Source organism: Mesocricetus auratus, unplaced genomic scaffold (assembly GCF_017639785.1).
Source record: "Mesocricetus auratus isolate SY011 unplaced genomic scaffold, BCM_Maur_2.0 Super-Scaffold_100001, whole genome shotgun sequence".
Lineage (NCBI taxonomy): Eukaryota > Metazoa > Chordata > Mammalia > Rodentia > Cricetidae > Mesocricetus > Mesocricetus auratus.
The window spans coordinates 2,439,480-2,447,647 of record NW_024429187.1 but is presented as its reverse complement, the minus strand read 5'-3'; positions in this window follow the sequence as shown (position 1 = coordinate 2,447,647).

Genomic DNA, 8,168 nt, shown 5'->3' with positions numbered 1-8,168 from the left:
TCTCTTCAGTCATCAAAATGCTGACTTAAATACTCTGAAAATCTGAGTGGACCATGTCGTATTTGTCTCCAGGCTTCACATACATTCTGTGCAGCAACAGTAATGTTCTCAGCATCTAGCTCTGACAACATTGCTTAGGAGCACTGATTCAACATATGGGCAGCTAGTTATATGTGACTGAAGAAATATAATTAGCAAATACCCATGTTCAAACACTTTGAGTTTTGTCCTGTCTGACTTTGGAGCCATCTACTCTGAAATGTAATAACACATCTCTATTAACAATTATTATTATTATTATATTTCATGAATTATAAGAGGTATATTGTCCTGCAAACAGCTGTCTAAGATGTCTTAAATCTCAGTGTATGAATAAAGAGAAGACAAACTCAAAAGGGGTGCTGGCTGTTGAAAGGCAGGCTATAAGAGAAAGGGTTGTGTGAAGTAGTAAGCTTGGGAAAACAAGAGATCACCTTTTCCCACTTCAATTGTCTTATCTGTCCCAACCAACACAGGGAATAAACAAAGCTAGAACCTTAAACTATATTGAAGGTCCATTTTGAAGCCCCTTCAGATGAAGCTGATCCTCAGCAGGAATTATCAGAAGAATACCTACAGTAATCTCTCTCTACATTTCTGGACAATCAACAATTACATATCAACAATTAGGTATTCAGTAACACTTTCTTCTCATGATTTCAGAGGCAATAAATAGCAGTTTTTGTTCCCATGGCTATTGGAACCAACAGAGAGCACCCTCTTTCTAGGCTCCAAGTGTCAACTAATGTCTTCCCAGAGATCATTCCTTAAACACATTCACAAATGCAGCCACTCCATAATATAGATGCTAATGATGCATATGAGTTAAATTCCCTGAGCATGGAGACCTTTGTTTACACATTTTCCATGTGTAGTGTGAGAATGAATTAATCATTTTGTTGTAACAATTCACTCCTGGTCTCCACTTCTAGTGTTTCTGTTCAATAGTGAACAAACATATCAGCTTTGGCAAGTTGTCTGAGACAATTCTGCCTGAGAAATGGGCCTCAAGTTTGCTTTTTCATGATGACTACAAGGGTTGAATTGGGTTTGGAGTTATTTTATTGAGTATGTCTGAATTCATGCTCATGAGAGAGATTTGTCTATAGTTCTCTTAGCTGTGTTTTTGTGTGGTTTGGATATCAGAGTAACTGTAGCCTCGTAAAAAAGAGTTTGGCAATGTTTCTTTTGTCTATATTGAGTGGAACAATTTGAGGAATATTGGTACTAGCTCTTATTTGAATTTCTGGTAGAATTCTGTGCTGAATCCAACTGACCCTAGGCTTTTTTGGTTGGGAGACTTTTGATGACTGTTTCTATTTTCATAGGGGTTATAAGTGTACTTATTCTCTTTATCTAGGTAGCAAACCCAGAAACCCTACAGAAATATTTTCCATAAACCTACATGTTACCATTACCTGAACCCACAGTGTAAGAGCTAGCAGCTGTAGGTTAGGAACCCAGTGTGTTCCCATCTATGTATGGGAAGCAGTCAGTGTAACATGGAATAATGAATTGGCTTGTGAATAGGGGGAAACCAGTCCTTAATTCATCAAATGGAAGCTGAGGCCAAATGCTAGGGGATTTTGCTTACTCCAAGTCTACCTAGCACTGAGTCTGAAGTGAGACCTTGTGTACATTACTACCTGAGAACAAAGCCATAGAACTCTGTAGCAAGGGAAACTGCTCAATGAGTTATCAGAATTGATCAAGAATGGGAGCAGAGGAACAAAGAAGAATGCTTTCAGGAGAAAAGTGCAAGACAGAGACACAGGCAGAATATTGTAGTGAAGATTTTCCCCATGTTTATGAGTTTTTCAGAGCACAGAACAAAGGTACTTGATTCAAGATACTACATGGGAGGAACCCTGGAAATCAGCGGTCCTGACCAGTGGTACACGTTAGATCTTTAGTTGAGAAATTAGCTAGAGAGAAGACTGAAGGAGAGAGCCAGGAAGAGTTGCTCCTGTTATGTGGGTGATTGGACATGGTGATACTGTGGGAAATCATCACATTCCATTACTTTGGGTTCATGAAAGATTGTATGTGAGTCTGCCAAGTGTCACTCAGCTCAAGTCCTTCCCAGTTTTTTTCCACTGTCAATAATTAGTAAAGAGATTAATGTATCATGGATTGGAAATATGAGCTATGAACTCATTGGAGATAATAAAAATAGAATTCAGAGAAATGCTGACAGAGAAAACTGAATTAGGAAGAGTGAGATTGGAGCAATGAGTGCCATGTGTCTGGCAGTTTAGCACCTAGGGACAATGAAGTCATCTGCAATTAGTCTTTTACATCTATTTAAAAGGCAACATGCCTCCGATGGAATTAGTCATTTCCTCCTGTTACACTGCTACCCTTTTCTGTATTAGTTTCCAATGGTTGTAAAAACAAAACAAATAAAAAGGGAAACAAAGTAAAAACAATGAACAAAATGATAAAAAGAAAACAATATAATCCCACAGACTGAGTGGAGGAAAAGCAAAATTTCCTTTTCAGGTGGTCTAGAGACTCAAACATCAGGATTTCTTTGGAAGTATGTGCTGTTTCCTCAGTGGTCTCCTTGTCTAGAGTGCAGAGTGCGGTGTTTCTTGTCTTTTTCTTTGTGTGTGTGTGTGTGTGTGTGTGTGTGTGTGTGTGTGTACATCAATCTAAATTAAAATGTCTGAGTCTTACAAGGACCATTTATAATAGGTTGTGGATACCACATCAATCTTCAATTTTGTCACTTTTTCTCAAGACCTGCTGTGAAATATAGTCATGTTGTGGATACAGTTCTGATTTGATCAGCTTTTCATCTTTCATTAGTTACTCACAATGTTTTTTAATCATCACAGACACTTTGAATTTCCAGTACCACATTATGTTCTATACAAATCCATTTGATGCAGCCTTCATAATAAATTCTAGGTAAATCATTTATAAAATTTCTATTTTCAGGTTTTTCCATAAGAAATGTGTTTATCCCCATGAGGGTTATTATCAGTCTTGATTTTAGTTACAGAATTTATCAATTCCCCTTACAGCAGTCAGAGTGGGTCTTATACAGTAGTAGACCATGTCTCACTCTTGTTTAAAATCCTCAAAGATTCTCCATTTGGGTCTGAAGTAAGATTTTAATTATAATCAGCTTTGTGGAGAACCACTTTCTCTGTTTCTGAAGAGTACTACCCCTCAAACATATCAATAAATACAGAAACCATTCTATACTTGAAATCATTGCTCCCCAGTGTGCTTGGAAAACTGAAGTTAGTTTAGCAGGGTGAACTAAACTGAGAGAGCTGTTCAACCTGTGCTGGCTGAGTTAACAGGATCAGGCTATCCTGCTCTGATAGCATTATTGTGTAAATAAATTGACTAAGCATTTTGGAGATAGAAGTAGTAATAAACAACATATCTGAGAATTAAAATATAACTTTTGCATTTGGACATAAAGGAAGGATATAAAAGTCCAAAGTTACCCTTGGTTTCCTGGTGATTTTGAAGCCATACGAGAAAGAATGGCAAAATAAGGTGTCAACGATGCATAAGAGAAAAGTGCAGTGAAAGGTTGCATTGATATTTCAGAAACCAAGCCATGTCTTTGTATGATAAAAATACTATGTAAAAATTTTTAAATCATATTATTTTCAGAAAAGTGGATGTAAATGAGCATCACCATCTTAAGCTAAGTAACTTATCCCTACAGAAGTGCATGTGCAGGTGAACTCAATATGTTTTAAGAAAAAGGATATGGAATTATGAAAAAATACCACTCATCTCGATAGCTAAGAAATTACAGAGGAGGAAAAACAGATGGATTAAATCAAAACCCATTATTTATACACATGTACTTCTCAAACAATAAAAATAAACACTACATAAATAAATACACTAAATACTATAAAATCAAAGCAACAATTGTTTATGGACACCAGCCCATTTGTTCACCTTCATGACCCTCCCTTATATCTTAGCTGATTTCACTGTGTCCATTGCATTCAGAGGTGATATTTTTCTTTCATGATACATTAACTTCTTCACTCTTTGCTGACACGGAAGAAGTCAGGCAATCGATCTGAGTTAGTTACATTTGGCGAAATCTACCCCTGTGTTTCCTGACACATCCTGCTAAGGTCAAGGCTGGATTCTATTTGGATTCCTGCTTGTGCAGTAAGATATCAGTGTAACTTTCCTCTGCTGTTTCTTTCTACCTTTCATACTTGAAGCCTTTCTACATCACCCTTTGAAGGTCACTTGGGCCATTCTCACTTTCTACTTAGTATCTGGAGAAACAAGACAGTGCCCTGGCTTAAATATAAGGTGCTGCCAGGACTAAGCAAACTCTCTGTCTCTCCTAAAACCCACAGGTCTGGAGACAGCTGTGAAGTCACAACTGGAGTAGTTTTCCTGAATGCTAGCATCTACTATTCAGAATACACACCCATTATGGCATAGATAAATTACATTATTGTTGTTGATCTTCATGGACTGCCTCATCGTCAGCTAACACTATTTTTTGGGCCTTCCTGTAATAATTTCTGCACCCTTTGGCCTTCATAGGAAGAACCCCAGGCTCCATAATCTACAATGGTTGAGTGATTCTACCACATGACCCTAGATGCCTTATGTCTATTCAAGGTCCCTCATATAACACTACCCTGCACTAATTTGAACATCATGTAATTATTCACAAACTATTAAATATTAGAGGCAGCTGTGCTTGCTAGATAAGTTGGAGTATCCGAGAAAAATATGAATAGTCAATGGCCAGATACAATAAATCAAACAGTAGGAGAGAAAAGAATCATCAGACCATGTACCTAAAGAAGGGTCCCTGCACACAAAATACTTTGTTTTCCAAATTAACAATGAAAATAAGGTGAGAAATATTAATTTAGTAATTGCTTTAAAAGGTTAAATGCAGAGGCATTCCTAGAATAATTGTGATTTATTTGGAAACTTGAATTAATTCTAAAGAGGGAATATCAGGTTAACTTTTTCACAAGGGAAATGGGGAAATAACACTAAGCGGTATTTGACAGAAAATAATCTGCATTGAAAATCAATCAGAAAGCATCATGTAAGGGGACTGTAAGAATGAAGCAATGGAGGACATGTATTTTCTACTTAAAATTTGCATAGATCAGCCTAAGCACATGTTTAATTGTGGTCAGTATGGACAGTGACAGTGAATAAAACTGCTCCTTAAGATTAAGAACACCCAAACTGAGCCCCAAGAAACATGCTAGAGAAGGGGGGAATCTCACAAGAACTCTCACCATGAAACACATGTTAATTCTGGAAAACATATGTTCACCTCATTGTCTAAATTACTTTGATGTTTTCTGGTCACTGTTACTTTCGAAACCTTTACTAACAAGGGGAGGCTTTTACACCATGTATACTTTATCAACAAGGCATATCTACCTATAATCAGATTCTTTGAGATTGGGAAAGGCTTTGTGGTCCTGAGCACATTGAGGGTCAATCTTATGTTCCTAATGTCAAAGTAGTGTCATCACATAATAGAGGCTTGGGCAGATGGGAGATGCACTGCTCACTGTGTTCATGGAATCTTACATCATCTCTATTGGTACAAATACTGGCATCTACTTACTTGCTCCACTCCAGAACAAACATGAACACAGCTGAGTGTGTTCAAGCACTGTCAACAAGACTGACATTAAAATAATGAAGGAAATTTAATTTCAATGTCCGGGCTTGGTTCATGAACAATATGCCTGATTATTAAATTTTATCTGAGATTTCACATATCCCTGTAACTCCTCTTCTTCCTACCACTGCCTCTCAAAGTCATTACATAGTCTTTCTTACTTATTTTATTCTTTATGTCTTTCACATCATGTATCTCAATACATGCCCTTCATTTCCCCATCCCTTTGTATCTACTGCTAGCTCTTGCAATCTCCCCCACAAAATAAAATTTAAAAAAATGAGAGAAAAAAAGGAAAACCTTAAAGAGAAGAAAACTTCAGTCTCATCATAAAAGCTGCAGTGTGACACATGTGTCTTTACTTTCATGTGTTAATTGCAAATAGTCTGTGGTGTGGTTGCAGGCCTCTGGTTTCTGCTGTAATAACAATGCTTGTCCCTCACTGGGACTTGTCTGGACATCCTGTGTTGTGGTTATCCTGCACTTTGTAGACTACATGACTGGTCTCTTCACCTGCTCCAGCAAACCACACATGGTGGTGATGCTAAGGTAAAGCAACATATAACCTTGATTTTGGGCCTGGGTATTTGCATGGTTGTTGAGCCTGCCAGCTCTCCATTGTCCTCACCACCAGGGTGAGCTCTCATGCATTGCTCTGGCAAATTCACCTCATGTAGCAATGAAAAAGGGACATGGAAAATTGTCCTGCTTCTATATCTTCAGAATCATCTCTCCCACACTTTCAAGGCCAGATCTACTGTGTTGCCCAGGCATGGTTGGGGCCACTCTACCAAGTGCTGCAGTTGATGAGGTTCAGGGCCAGCTTTCCCCTTCTTATGGCCTCAGGTTCATCTCTGTCACCTGCCTCAGACATTGATAGGGGGGTCATTACATTTTAATTGTGATTGTTAAACACATTTTTACACCTGCTTATAAATATCACATGCTGAACCCATCTAGTTTTGCTTTTCTGCATATGAATTTAGGGCTGACCACTTTAAATTGGGTATAGGCTAGACTGTCTTAGTAGAAGTCTAAGATGCTCTCCCTCAGTGGTCATTGATTTACTCTATTTCTTCATCTTGGTGTTGAGCCTTATGTGATTTCCACCAACTATGTGAGCATGTCAATTCGTGTGGTTATTGTGTTGGTTGTTTTTAGGGAAAGCTTATTGAAATTTTGGGGTACAGTTCTCCATCATATATAAAGGATCCCCTAGTAATCTGCTTTTGCAGTCTTTCTGCTCCAATTCCCATAAGGTTTTCTGAGCCTTAAGTGTAGGGGTTATGTTATAGAAGCTCAAAGTGGGGTTGGGCATTCCATGGAATTTCTTCTCTGTACACTTACCACTTGGACATTTCTGTGTAATGTGTCTTGGTTACAAAAGCAGCTTCTTTGATGAAAGCAGAGAGCTTCACTTGTCTGTGGGTATAAGGATAAGTATTTAGAATGTAGTTAGATTTCTCTAGGGAGACTATTGACTGCTTTCCTTTCTTAACAACATTCTTGTTACTTTCAGGATGCTATGGGAGCTAATCTTCAGGCAGGAAGCTTCTAGCATTGTTCAAACCTGATTCCATCTACGTCCCAAGTGAGTGGTGTTATCTGTTATAGGTTCTTACCATCATGTTATGGGAGGCAAACAAGGACAATGGCAATAGGTGATATTGTTTTGGGGGTTTCTTATACCCATAACTCTAATGGAAGTTTTCCAAGCCTGGTAGTGTGTTTTTGTTAGATAGTTTATGCCTTTTGTTGGTGCATTGCAAATAAGATGTACAACTTCATTTAAACTGTACATGTACTTATTTGGATTCATACACATTTATGTTTTCTCCACGTATCTTAAATAAAAATAAATTTCTTTCCTCATTTCTTTTAAAATATTATTTATGACACTTTCTCTTTTCTCCTTCTGTATTGCTCTTCCTCATAGTTCAATTCTCCCCATTTTTTCCATTTCCCCTCCTAGCACCATTGTCCTACCATTGCTCTGTCTAGAACTCCTTCTCCTCCACCATACATTTTGGTATTTTTACTTCCCAGGTTGCTGTAGTACCTACCTCCTGATTCTGTTTACCCACATTTAAAGACTCAGAGATATGAGTTACAGAGGAAAGAGAATCATAGCATTTGTCTTCCTGGGTGTGAGTTATCTCACTCAGCATGATATTATCTAGGCCTATGAATTTACCTGCTAAAACTTCTAGAACTCATTAGCACTTTCACTGAGGTGGCAGGATACAAAATTAAATTTAAAAAAGTAAAATCCTTTCAATATACTACTAACAAACAAAAGGAATTGCAAACATGGAAACAATCCTATTCATGGTAGCAAGAAAAACTATCTATGAAGAAACTTGACTTATCTAGCGAATATTTTCTCCGTTGGAAACTCCAAATCTCAGATGAAAAGAGTGTAAGGAATGCCCTAAAAACTGAGAGATCTTCCTGGATCATGATTTGGTAT